The sequence below is a fragment of the Gavialis gangeticus genome, unplaced genomic scaffold, assembly GCF_001723915.1.
Source record: "Gavialis gangeticus isolate Ggan-Ray unplaced genomic scaffold, GavGan_comp1, whole genome shotgun sequence".
Classification (NCBI taxonomy): Eukaryota; Metazoa; Chordata; order Crocodylia; family Gavialidae; genus Gavialis; species Gavialis gangeticus.
This window is the reverse complement of record NW_017728992.1, coordinates 115,633,139-115,647,582: the sequence shown is the minus strand read 5'-3', so window position 1 is coordinate 115,647,582 and position 14,444 is coordinate 115,633,139. Positions and strand designations below refer to the sequence as shown.

At 36.5% G+C, this 14,444-nt stretch overlaps 1 protein-coding gene across 3 annotated transcripts in view; it reads left to right on the top strand.

Annotated features, from left to right (window-relative positions):
- ST18 (ST18, C2H2C-type zinc finger) overlaps nucleotides 1–14,444 on the top strand; it is a 157,277-nt gene that overhangs the window by 28,767 nt on the left and 114,066 nt on the right. For all 3 annotated transcript variants that reach the window (XM_019527184.1, XM_019527192.1, XM_019527176.1), the window contains exon 2: nucleotides 7,755–7,861. The gene's annotated coding sequence lies outside the window, so the exon portion shown is untranslated. The remainder of the gene's footprint in view (nucleotides 1–7,754; nucleotides 7,862–14,444) is intronic.

Here is a 14,444-nt window from a genome sequence, read left to right as displayed (position 1 = left end):
CCCCCCCCCCCCCCATTTTTTAGGGGAATGAACAATACAACACTAATGAACTAGTAGCATAAGTCCTATAGGAAACCAAAACACAACATGCTGTTAAATAGCTGAATGGATGATGTTTATAAAAATACTTAGCACCTATATAGCATACTTCATTCATGGAAGTAAATAGCAATTTCCAAAATGGAATTAGTGTCATTATCTGTCTTTTTTAATGGAAGGTTAAATGAGGCAGAAAAGGTCACTAAAGATGTCTGTGGCAGGTCCTCCCCCCCCTCAACCGCAAGTTTTCCTGACTCCTCTAGTTTTATGCCCTGTCCACCCAAACATGGTGTCTCTTTTGTATATGACCACACAGGGATGTGGTGCTGGGATACCCCAAAGTGCCACAGAGACTGTTTAGCCCGCCTCCAGAGGGTAAGGGGAATCCCAATGTGACATAGAGTTGAAGTAGTAGCTTTGCATCATTTTTCTCCTGGCTCCTGTTAAATATTTCTATATTTAATCTATTTAGTCTTTACTTTTGTGCGTGTGTGTGCTCATGAGAGAGTCATTGTTCAATATGGCTTATGTTTGAAAATGACCAGAAGACCATAAATTAATTAGCACTACTTTCTTATAAGAAAGGAGTTTCTTTATATGAATTATTTTTGTGAATGTACAACAGTAAACATTTAAAAAGTGATGTTTACATGGACAGACTCTAATCTCCTCTGCTGTGGGCAGAAAAACAGTTACACCACTTTGTAGAGGGGAAGGAGAAAAACAAGGGGTGACAGGACTTGCATGTAAACAGTATCTGTTTCATTTGTCTGCTCCTAACCCACAGTAAGTGAAGTTGAAACATAAAAATTTACTTCCTGTTTTATTCAGTGACGAATGACTATGGTTTAGCTTTTATTAACTGTGGAACGTGAGCCAGCAGATGAGCTGCATCTCTTCAACTGAATCAACTTATGGGAGTTCCAAAGGAGCAGGCCCCTCTCCTCTTTAACAGTGTCATATTTTGGCTCTCTGTCCATACCCGAACCCTTCTTCAGTGGACCCTATACAGTAGTGGTGTGCATATGCAAGTGTCCTTGGAATCTGTCAATTTCCACTGAGTTTAAGATGAATTTCATGTGTGCAAGGATGACAGAAATGGGCCTTAAATCCATTTCTAGGCTAAACGGTTCCTTATTTGGGCCTGTTTCCTCAGCTGAATTGGTACTATACCCAGGTAACAGAAATATTTTAAAGCATATTTAGGTTAGAGTTTGTGTATTAAATATAACATTGTGTGGCATCAGGCATTTTGCTCTTGGCTAAGCCATGAACATGCTAAGAACCTCCTTCATAGCGTCATGGAGAAATACAGCTGAAGAGAAATGTAGCCCAACCTCCTGCTCAAGGAAGGATCATCGCTGTCTTAAAACACTCCAAGAAATATTTGTCTAGCCTGCAATTGAAAACTTCTGATGGCAGAAGTTCCATTCTTTCTTATACATCATGTTTTCTTGACCATGTTGATAATTTTTATTGCTCTTTGAACTTCACCAATTTGTCTACATCTTTTTTTAAACTGTGATACCCAAACCTGGGCACAGTACTCTAGGTGAGGCCTCAATAATACTGAATAGAATGAAAGAATCACATTGTGACTTGTATAAGATATTTCAATTCTTCTTAAAATAATTAAGTTTTCCACACTCATCATCTTCAAGCATAGAGGATTAAAATGAAAAAAAAAAAAAAACCACCTCTGTTTTCAGAATCAATGACTCATGCTTTTGAATTATTTCTGAAAAATTGCTCCGAAATCATAAGGTTGTTATGGTGTAGTTTTACTTAAAATAATGCATATCATCCTAACATAAGCCTTGAAGTTAAGTGGTTACTTTAATGAAACATAGTTACCATAGCTACCACAGAAGAACAGAGAGTAACTTTTAGTTCTTTTGAAGATATGAAGTAGTTTAAAAAGAGGAAAGGGAGTAAACAAGTATGCATAAGTTTACTATTCAGTGTTTTATGCTTGATCAATCTAAAAAAAAGAAAAAGTCTTGATAGACTAGGGCATTAACATTTTCCAGGTGAAATCCAAAATTGCCCATCAACAAATGCAAAAACACATTTTAACTTTTCACTTTGTGCACTTTCGGCTGCATTCTGAGAATGAGAGTAAGAGGATTTTTCTAAGGCTCTACTTTCAGCATTTTGTTAATAAATCACATCTTGCCATTGTTTTGCTGGTTAAAAAATAGCATCCTAAGGGCAGTAATGCATTGCTAAACACAGCAACTCATGAAATCTAAGGTCTAACTTTGTTAGTCATTATAATAAACATTCTTTTCTTAAAGGCCTAATGGGAGGGAAATGGGAATTTATCATAGTGAAGATGTTGTCTTCTGCCAGCTTCATTGTTTTTCGGTTTAGCATTGAGATGTGCTCTCTCCCTGAAGTGTTAATGGAGGTCACTGTTGTTGCTCTCGTTTACGATGCCTAACCAAAGGAGTTCTTACATAGTTGACTGTTGAGAAACAAAATGATGTACTTTCCAGTATATCACCTTCAGCTTATAAGCCTCTAAAGCAGCAGTGATTAACAGGACTTTTACAAAGTTTCTGTGTAGTTACAAGGACAGCTTCAATCTTCTGTCATTTTTTTGCATTAGCTATGATTATGCTTTTACCACCAAAATGCATTTATTTTAAAGGTAACAATAGAGACTCAGAGAATAGCTTATGTTTCATCTATATTTATCAGCACTCACTGTACATTTGTGTCTTCATTACCAGGAAATATTAAGGGACATTGTGCCATCTATTCCTGTTTACAGTTTATTATGCAGAGATAGGAAACACTTAGCATGTAAAATGAATGTAGAAATTATTCCTGGATAGAAACACGGACATTTCCCACTCGTTGGCTCTTTCTCCTCCATCACCGGATCAGAGTGTAATTGTCAGTAATCAGGCCTGCTTGCTGCTGATAAAACCACTCTGAATGCTAGCAGCCTTCTTTGTGTGATGACTCAATTATTCCAGAAGTGCCTCATCAAATCTGCCCCATCAGCTGGGCTAATAAATAAGGAGAAGAAACTGGCCCCCCAAAGCAAATTATAAATCCATTTGCATTAACCATTTCGCTGGTCCATGATCTAGGCAGAAATAAGCATGGCAGATTGTGTTAAGCTTATTTGAATATGTTTATAATGTTTACAGCATGCAACCTTTTTTTTCTTGCACAAGGTGTTGGAATTATCAGTCATGAATAGCATCTAAATGCAGTTATGTTAATTACAGTGAGGCCTCAGGCATCTTTGAGGGATATTTTGTTGCTTAAATCAGGTGAAAGTTAAACCCTTCTGCTAGGCGAAATATGATCTTGCACATGGCATTGGAATTACTGCAGTGTTTAAAAAAGAAAGGGAGGACAGGGGATGTATTTTTTTCAGGTACTGGAAGGACAAGTGCTGGTGTTATGAGGCTGTCTTGAGCAGGCAAAGTGACCTCATGTTCATCACAATGCAGTAATAAGTAAAACAAAGTTAAGCCTGACATTAGGAAATAAAGCCACAGTTGCAATTAGAATGGATTATTATGTTACATAACACAACATGTGGGTTTGCTTTCTGTTCGTATGGACAATTCAATATCAAATCTGTACAAAATATGCTGTATTCTTTATGAAACGCATTTAAAAATAAAAGCACTCTGCCCCAAGGAAATTCCAAAATAAACCCTATTCCTACAAAGACCGGCACGTGTAAGTAGTCGCATTGAAATCAACATTGTTATTCTCTGCTTCCAGCTAAGTGTATTATGTACATGTTTACACCTAAGCAAGTGAGTAGTTCCATTGAAATTAATATATCTGTTCAGGTGTTTAACATTAATATGTGCCTGAGCAATTTGATGAAATGAGCACAAGTGCCTGTGCATCATGAAGGTGATAAGATTGCTCACATGTGTAAAGTTATGCACCTGAATAAGCTTTTACATACCAGCAACTTAAATAAATTAATTATGCTAGGTTCAAATTTTTGTTGTTGCATTCTTAAATTTACAGCCAAAATATGTATGCATCTTGAAATTTGTCATATGTGAAAAGATAAACTTTTGTTACTTACATAAATAATTTTTCTTAATTGGATTGATAAACACATGAATGATGTATTCTGAGATGGTTGGTGATATTCTAGGAAGTATCACAAACTGGTCCAAAGAATCATTTGGTTAATACTTTCCTAGTTGCCAGTTGTCATCTGCAGAGTGGGAAATGAAAATCAAGTTAAATTTTGCATCTTGTATCTTGAGGTTGAAAGAGAACTTTTTTTCTTCCAATATATTACAGATTGTATGTTGTATTGCCTACCCATGCCAACATTTTCTATTCTGGTTAGTTAAATGTGTAGAGTATTATTCATATTAAAGTTCCTGGGCATCAACATTTTTATAAATAAAAGTCATGATCTTGCAATCTGGTCCAGAGGAGTGGACCCTTCCTAATGTGCAACGTCCTACTGAGGTCAGCAAGATGCTATAAGGGACTGACTTATGGAGTCAGTATTAAGGATCAGAGCCCAAGTTGTAATTCACATTGATATTCTGATCTGAGTCATGGATTTCATTAGGTTGGGCTTTGGTATCAATGCTGTATCATGTGGCATTTGAAGTGGCTTTAAACAAAAGCCCAGTTAGCAAAGATTCAAGTGACTTCCTTCAATCTGAACCAACTCCAGTGTTAAGTAAAGCAAATCATTCTTTTTGTCTTTAATGTTTATAGGATGTGTTTGTTTAAGCTGAATTTTCAATGTTTCTTGTCCAGCAAATGGACCGTGTCATTGGTAAGCATGTAAGATTTATATTCAGTTAAAAATTATGCTAGTTTCATGAGCGCACTACTGTTGACAACTATCTAGACCTCGCTGTAGTATGTCCCCACTTCCTTGTATGTCAGGGAAGAGGTCCCCACAATAAGTCTCTTTCATTCTCCATGGCCCTATTTTAAGTGAGTTCATGTAAAGCACGGACCAGTTGGGCCAAAATCATTCACTGGAAAGTGTCTGGATGCTACATTGGCAGATGCCAATAGAAGAACCTGGACAGATAGATTAACAGCACCTTCAAGTTATGGCCCTTTATCTTTTCAGATGGGTCTGCCAGTGTGCTGAAAAGATTACTTAAATGGGGCTGATGACTTCATCATTCAGTTATGCCCTGTAGATTTACCTGAAATCTGCACTCTCTCCCAGGGTTTAGTCAATATTGTTACAAGTAATGGATTAGTAAAAATCTATTGATTTATATGTGCATAATGAAATAAAAGTGAAATTGCTAAATTACTTTCTAATAGTTTGATACTAGAGTAAATCATTCTCCTCCCTTTGCATAAAAATAATACAGGGTACTCAATCCTCTGTCTGAAACGTAAGTGGTTCTTTTGACTGTTGACATAGATGACACACACATCATGTTACATTAGGGAGTGTCACATCCTGTGACACAGCATAATCTGACATACCCTGTTCATAACATGACAGATGCATTACACTGTATTACAGTTTTTATGAAATACCACAGACGTGGGTATTCACCCATGAATCAGCTCTATGGCAGCTAGTCCCTTGTTATAGGAAACAATCAGAGGGCTACTACATTTATCAATACAATGATATTTGTATTTAAAACATATGAGAGAGGTTTTTGTGTCTTTGTGTATTGTCTTGATGTTATCCTACTATAATAATCTCTATTTTATAAAGATAGGTGATGATCTGTAACACAGGGTCAAGTAAGTATAAGCTATCAAATAGCATCAATGCACACACTTTTCCAGCACTCTTGAACACAGTTTTCCCACCAATTCCCCCTTTTTTACACTGAGCTGTTTCTAATACATTGGTTCAGTACATAAAAGTAAATGTGAAAAGTTTTGTATGTTTTTGTGCCCTTTGTGCACTTTTCTAAGTGGATCTCAGCTGTGCTGTCTTAACTCTCAGTCCCTTAGGATAAGAGAGACAGCAGATGGGGTTAGGGCAGAGGGCTGATGCATCTGACAGCAAACGGCCTGGTTGTTGAGTGGAAGCTGTGAGCGTCAGGAAGCTCCTTTTCCCCTGAGAACCAACTAACCACTGAAGAAAGTTGAAAATGAGCCCTTTGAGGAACGCTATTAAAAGTAGTAAAAAATTGCAATTGTGCAGATGATGTGCTGCTGTGCGGTTATTCGGATGCTAATGAGTTTGACATTAGGGAACTCAAAGGGTTTACAGCTACTCCCTTATGTGATTTAGTTCTTTATTGGCAATCTTTGAGAAAATAAATGGAAAATGTATTACTAATAAATACATAACATGATAGGATTTTAGACAAAGCTGCTAAATTTTAGGCTTTATTCATTACCATGACTATTTTCAGGGTTCTTTTGTTTTACGTTAGTGTATATAACCAAAAAAGAATGGGCAAGTGAAAAGCTTAAAAACCCTGGGTTTTTTAACTGATGTTGAACTAGAATAATAAAAAGGCCTCTATTGGGAAATGGACTTATTCCCAGCAATGTATTAGTTAAAAGTATTATATCATAATATATAACAAAACTGAATACTTTTTTGCCACTGAGCTACTTTGTTTTTCTTCCCCCTTCTTTATCAGTTGATTGTTTTCAATTGCCTGTTTTACTACAGGTACTATTGTTTATTTCAATAATTAAAGTTATTGGCAGGATATTAATGTGACACTTGATCTATTGAGAGTTAATCATACATTAGTTGTTAAATAAACTCCAGTCATCTGAAAACAATTGTTTAGAAATAGCCTTTTCAAATCCTGAAATAACTTGTGAACAAAATGTGAATGTTTTTTCATCAAACCTTGCAAACTAAATAGACACCGTTTTAGCTTGAAGTTCCCAACATTGCAGGGCAAATAACAGAGAGTAGACACCATTATTAAATATGCTGTAGAAGGTGAATAAGAGACACCATTACTAAATATGCTCTTGGCTACCGGCCTGACTCCTGCTTCCACTACCCCAACCCAGCCATTCACACTTCCCCATGTGCCACCGTCACTGACCAGGGCACAGTAGTGCCCAAGTATGCCTCTGATCCATGTATCTCCCGAAGCTCATCTCTGCTTCCACTGACTTACCAGGAGTTGCTCCATAGTAAGACAAAAAAATTGGGATAGGGACACTTGCAGTATTTTCTTCCATTCATTTATATGAAAATCACTGGGACTCTGAAAACTACAAAAACATTGAACTTTTAAAAAGCCACCTAGCATTTAGCAGTATTACAGCTAAGTCTTGCATTAGCTAAATTTGTAGTGATGTAAAATACAACTCATTCTAAGTCCAGTACCAAAAGTGTGAATAGCTAAATGGAAGGAACTGTATGAAATATCAAAAGACACAGTCTGGTCTGCTTCTCTAATGAAAATAGCTAGATTTGTATTTTAAAGGACAGTCAACTGGAGTCAATAGTTAGACTTGTATTTTAAAGTACAATCAACTTGATTTATCATGAAAACTTTTTTTGTAAGAGCATGTTGTATTCTTACATTTGCAGGTGGATGTGTTAGCACTGGAACCAATTTACATTTTAAAAATTGCATTTTTTCTCCTTTTAGCAGCACCCTTAAACATCTGCATGCATTTACACTGTAACCTTCCAGAACTCACACAAAAGTGTTGCACATGGACATTTTGCCCAGATAGTGTAAATCCATTCCACTTCTTCTGCTTCTTATTCACTATATCTACATACTTTTTTTCAGAGAATGAATTTCAGGATTATCTGTTAAATCAGACAAGACATCTTGGACAGAGTGACGGATTTTGTCATTTGGAATCGGCACATAATAGCACCAGGAAGCAGGCAAAGGTGGGAGAATTTATTCATAAAAAATAATATGAAGAAAAAAGATGTTTCTGTACTAAGGGAAAATATGCAAATTCATTAGTAGCACTCTTTTTTCTTCTGCAGATATGGATTTTGGTTTGCTTTGTTTTCCCAACTGCATTTGCTAGTATTTAGAGTGTAACAGGATCAAGTATAAAGGTGTTTAGCAATAGCCAAATGTATGAACATTTTAAATAACTTAAATGTCTGCCTTTATTTAGTTTCAGAACCCAGCCCTGTTATCACCGAGTTGGCAAAATGCAGAAATAGTTTCAGATCTATACAAACCGTTCCCTTTTGCAAATATTGTTTAAAATGTACCATATTAATTCCTTTTATAAGAGATGGCTTATTTTGGTTGATACGTGTTGATTTTCATTGTTAAAAATGTATTTCCACGGAGAAAGGTTTACTTCATAACATTTTAAAAGTTTGCAGGTTCCTATAGGAGTTTTATTTACTTTTCTTATAATGTTGTCAAGAACAATCAAAGTATTAAAACTTCATAGTGTTCCTACCAGTATAATCTAGGAAATAATGATATTTCTTATGTCAAAAACTACTACATGTAAAAAGGCATTACATTTGGACTTGCCTCAGCTTGTTTTGTGCTATCTTTGTGCAGGGTAAATTTTATACATTTGTTCTAACTATATAAAGCTAGCAGTTGCCCCTTAATTTCATAAAGCTGTGACTCTGCCCTCTGATGCCTTGGTAAAGCAGACTAATAGAAATACTTGGCACACATTGCTTACCTAAGGGAATAATAGAACTATTTGCTGTAGTCGTTTGGCAAAAGGACATAAACATATGGCTTTGGTTTATATTCAGCACTGCCAGTTGTGCAAAGTTGCATGGATGAAGTATACAACAGTAGTGACAACTCAAAAATCAGAAGTGAGAATCAAAATAAATCATCCTCATTACAAAGCTATTCAAGCTTGTCTCCAATCTAAGGTTTATTTCGCTGCAGTGCATTTTCAAGTATTAAGTCCCACATGAAAAACATCCTACTTCACAAAAAACTTATATAGTGTTTGGCCTTTCACATAAGCTGCTGCATCCCAGATGGATTACATATTATGTAGACTCCAAATAATGTGCCTTCAGCTTTAGATTGTACTTACTTACTTTAATTTTTGAGGGAGGAAAACATTTTAAAGCAATCACTTCCATGCCATTCTGAGAAGGATTCAAGGACAGTGTCATAAGCAAAAGAAACGGGGGCAGTCTCAAAATCAAGGATTTGGAGCTAGAAGGAAAGTAAGCAAACTTCATGGAGCCAGGCATGTCTTCAGAAATAACACCCATTTTAATATTTTTTTCAGCTGAGATTAACATGGATGAAATATGGGAGTGTCCCTGACAATTATTATAGAAATACTCTAAAGTATGTAATAATACTTTACAGTAGATAATCTCTATGATTTCTAAAAAGAAAGTAATATGCATGTAGTACATCTTTCCCTCTTATACTTTTTAATATTTAACATTGTAGAGAGAAAAACCACCCCAAACTACACCGAAATTGGTGCATACATGGGGGGAAAAAAAGAAGGTCATATATTGTTCAGGGACTGCTACTTAGACCTCCTCCTAATTTATTTGCCCTTGAAAGTTTTCTTGCTGTTTGCTTTGCTTTGTTTGCTTTAATAGTTGTTACTATTGTTTCAGTTTTGCTTTCTGCACTAATTTCTTTTCCATATATTTGGCTTTAAAGGCATGGGATTTTTTTTTCAGAAGAAACCTACAACTGCTGTTAAAAACACTGACAAGGCAGAGCTGTCACAGTTTGTTATTTCTGCAGGAAGATGAGTAGGTTTCACACCTATTGTTGGATCACAATGGAGCACAATACTGCAGGCACATGTGGCTGGTCACAACACTTCACAGTGTCTGTCTCTGTTTTAACTTTTATGAGGCTACTCCCAGAACTAAGTATTGTACCCACTGGTAAATGCATGCCAGATAAAGCCACATGATTGCCTAAAATCAAAAATCCCATATTAAAATCTCATGACAAAAATGGAATTAGCTCTTGTCATCATTGTAAATTTAAAAAATGGAGCAAGACATTCTCTTAAAAGTGTTCACGGGGACTTTTTAAAATGAAAATGATTGCTGGAATGGGCCCTAGTGGTCTATTATGTGAACTCATATTTGGAAAACATCTTGGATAAGTCATAATATATCTTTTAGCTCTGTCTGCATGTGGTGTTAGATAAGAATGGGAATGTGTAGTGAAGTATATACTAAAAATGGATATGCAAATAATTAATGCTTAGATAGGTCACAATGGCTGTTTAGGTAAATGGCTTGGCAGTTTTCACTTTGAAATCCAGCGGTGTTTCCAGCTGTGTAAGACCTTTGCGAAGGTTCTATTTTTATATCCCTCTGCCTCAGCTAAAACGAGCCATCTCTACCTGTTCCGGTTAGTTAGGTGAAAGGTTACAGACAGCCACTCCCAGAGTCTAAAGGCCTCTCAGTGCAAATCACTCCTTTGTACAAGTGAAAATAGGATGCAAGAGATGCATAGGCCACGGGCCTTGCTCTTTCCAGATATAAATTTCACCTTTTACCTTCCTTGGTGCCAGCTTTCCCACCGTGCTCTCATTTCCCTGCTAATATGCCAGAGTGACTTTCTATTTCTCAAACTATTAAATTAAAATTAAAGTTAAAAAAAGAAAGATAGAAAAAAACAATTACTTCCTAGCTAAGATCTCTTAAAGTCCCTCTGCCACATTTCAGTTGTTAGCTGTTTGTACCAAGTTATAAGCCTGCTTAGATGCCCCCGCAAATGGAGGCAACTCCTGGTCCTCTCCACTCTTATGAGTATTTCCAGGAGCAGTTCTCAAGTAACCTGGCCTAAGTAAGGTGTAGGATTTAGTCACCATAATCAGGAATGCTGAAACAATTTGAACAGTAACAGCCACAGCTGCTATTACATTAATAAAGTAATTGATTCCAGGCTATATGGACAATTGTTCATTTTAGCATTCATATAGTATTTCACTCCAATCTCAAAAAAACAGGATGCCTACAGTACTTGTAAGTAGCCCTAGTCAGTTTTACGTGAGCATGATTATGAGCCAGTTGTACTGTATGTCTCAACCAATGGGATGCTGAAAGGGATATGAGAGAAGTTTTTTTCAAATTTGCAAATCCAGTTCAAGAACCATTATTCAAATTAGTAGAATCTGTCTCTAATTATGAGAAAACAATCTAGTTGTTAAGTTGTTTCTGTCCAAAGTTATTTAAAGAAAAGCATTCACATTCTAAAGAAGTGAGGGTGAGGCTGATGGAACTCTCTACTGGACCATAATAGGTATTATTATTGAATCCACTAACTTATGGTGTTTGACTCTGACATATGAGGCCACATATTCAGATTCAACTTTCTTGAGAAGTAATTAAATAGTATGCCAGTGTTTCAATGAAACACCCTAACTTGGATGGATAGAATACAACAGAAAGCATGGTAGATACGCACCTGCTAGATTACTAAATGCATAAACTTTTATAAGAGATGCATACACTTTCATAAGTAGCAGCTTACTTCATCAGATGCAAAGAAGATTAAGCAAGCTGCTGTTTATGAAAGCTTAGCCATCTCTGATTTAGTAAGCCTATCAGGTGCAAATCTATCTTGCCTTCTCCCTGACTTAGGCCAATGCAGCTAATTACCTTTCTAGTAATAGAACAAACAAGAACTGTGTATTTGGTACATACTAGAGTCATATAATTTGCTTACAAAAACAATTGTATTAACCTTAAAGAGTAGTTGGCTTCAGTAGGCATGAATATCCTCTGAGAGGATCTGATTATCCCCAGTCTTCATCGCTTTCAGAACTTTACAGGATCAGGCCTTTAGCATATGTAGTAATAGCAAGAGATATAGCAAAATGCCTTCAAAGGAAAAGTTACCTTTAAAGTTATTAAACACATTTTATCCTTCAGAATATAATTTTGTTTTTTTGCCATTCTTGATTAAAAAATCTGGAGTAGTCTTGACTGAGATTTTCTACTTGAAGTACTAAATCAATTCATAAAAATAAAAAACTGAGGCACTTCCTAGATGTACCTTTGTGTACATCTCAAGTGATGTCAGAATCAAAAAATAAGCATCTTCATGTGGGCATTTCATGGAAATTGTCAGCTAGACAAGAGCTGGTCGCTGCCAAATATTTGATTTTCACAGTTTTGTCCGTAGTTGCCTTTTGTGTTATTTGTATTTCAACACGTGGGACATGGTGCGAGTTGATCCACTTTATATGCAGCAGAGACATTCACAAGTTGATGATTTACAATACACTGTGCACCATCCTAAGAAGGCCTAGACATTTTAATGTTTAAGCTGTTTAAACGTCTGTCATAAATTCAACTGATTGTAAAGAAAGAAAATCAATAGAAAAAAATCACCTATACTGATTTTATTGTTGGTTTTTACATATTGTACATTTCTTAAATATTCATCACAATGAAACATGCTATTTAGACCAAAGTAACTGCTGTTCAGTAAAAGCAGTGGACACTTTTTGTTTCATAATTAAAAGAGCAGCATAGTGATTGGTGTGGTATTTATTATGAAATGATGACAAAGGAGTACCAGTGGTTTTAATAGTTTTAGCTTACAGGAGCTGTTGTTAATTTTGTCTGTAGAGTTGCAGGTGAAATAATGCACAGTGGATAAATAGTCTATATTGGTTTAACTGAACATAATATATAGTGTGTTCTGGAGTTGTTTGTCTCAATAGACTATAGTAATCAAAAGTAATGAACCTATTATGTGCAGGACCTTGGAGAGCGTAGAATGGCAGTAAAAGTGTGGCACATAAAAGGTTTATTAAAGGAAATTAAAGTCCATCATTGCCACACCTGCTCCCCTATTATAAGTCTATGGCAGGTCAGTGCCTTCAATCACAACTCAGCATCAGAGAACAGAGCCATGTTTCCCATTACCATTGCAGTCACATTGCAACAACTCGTTCTCAGGTTTTAAGGATAGTAACAAGTAAAGAAGAGCCTTCAGCCCCTGCTGAATAAAAGCAAACAACTTATTTTTATTTTTATTCCCTCCTGCACATAATGATCAGTTGTAAATTTTAAGCATGTAAAATGTAACCTTGTCTGGTTTACCAATGCAGATTGATCAAGCTGTATTTTCATTTCAGACTTCATGATTCACACTTTCAGGTCCAAACAGCACAGTTGTTCACATTAGAGAATATTTCCAAAGACCTGCCTAAGCTTTTAACTTATTTCTCTTCTGTAATGTATATTTTGTCATCTAGTGTGTGTCCTGAGGAATAACTTGTAGCAATGAGTTTTAAACAGGTAAAGAGTTAGAGAAGTATTGTTTCATCTCAGAAAGGGTTGACTCAGCTCTTTCTTTTTCTGAGTTAGATAAATACTGCCCTATGGTGTGCTTGAGTCTCCCGAGCAAGACCTTGACAATGGATTGGTGAAGTTAAAATGAAAACATCTTGAAAGCAATCTGCAAACAGCAAGAGGCAGAAAGCAGCTTTTGCCTCCTAAATGTCTTCCAGGGTCCTTCTTGCTATTGTGTGGGCTCCCCTTGCCCTCAAACCCCACCCATCATACACCAATGATCTGGAGGGCAGCAGGGAAGAAAGCCAGGGAATCCAATGCTACACGGATTTTTGTCTTCCATTTGTGGGAAGTGCACAAGCACCCGCAGGCACACTATTTCAGCCTGGGGGCTGAAGTGATCTCCGCAGGGTGGCATTACTTCCATGTTGTAACCTTAGGAGACATATCGTCCCATGCATCTCATTACTAACTGGCTTAGTTACTAGGAACGGGTGCTGGGGCCCACATTTGTGCTGAAGAGATAAATGAATGGCAAATGGGTGAGTTTTATCATCCCCATATTAAAGATAAGGAAAGAAACACAAAAGATACCCTAGCCTGTTCAAGAACACACAGAGAATTACTAATAGAGGGTATTTAAGAATTTAGGACTTTTGCGTAGTCCTCTACATTGAACTTCCTGTTGATAGATAAGCTATTTCTTAAAAAGCCAGTGGTACCTTTGAAAAGATATTTTGTCATGGTCAGAATTATCCATTGTGCAAGCTGCTGTATGTCATAATGACTCTCCATACCAGAACATCAAATCTTAATCCCTTTGAATTTCTCAGGTTTGTAAAAAACAAAACAAAACAAAACAAAACCCCCAAAAAAACCACACAACAAACAAGCACAACCCCCCCCCCCCCAAATTGAAAACTTGTCCCTACAATTATGGTTCTGGGGTGGATCCAAGAGAAGAAGGTGCATATTTCTGATTCTGTTTTGGACATAGCTAAAAATATCAGAACACCTGATTTTGCAAGGTTTCTGATATTTTAGTCTGAATTCTGACAACAGCAGCTCAAATTGTCTTGGTGCTGAGGAGTCAAAACTGGAATGTTAGCCCTGATTCATTCTCAAATATGAACCCCAAGCCCTCACTTAACCCTCATCCAAATCTGCACACTGCCTTCCTGGCCCATCTGGTACCCAAGATGTAGCTGATTTAATTGGCAAAGGATTTCATGCTTGT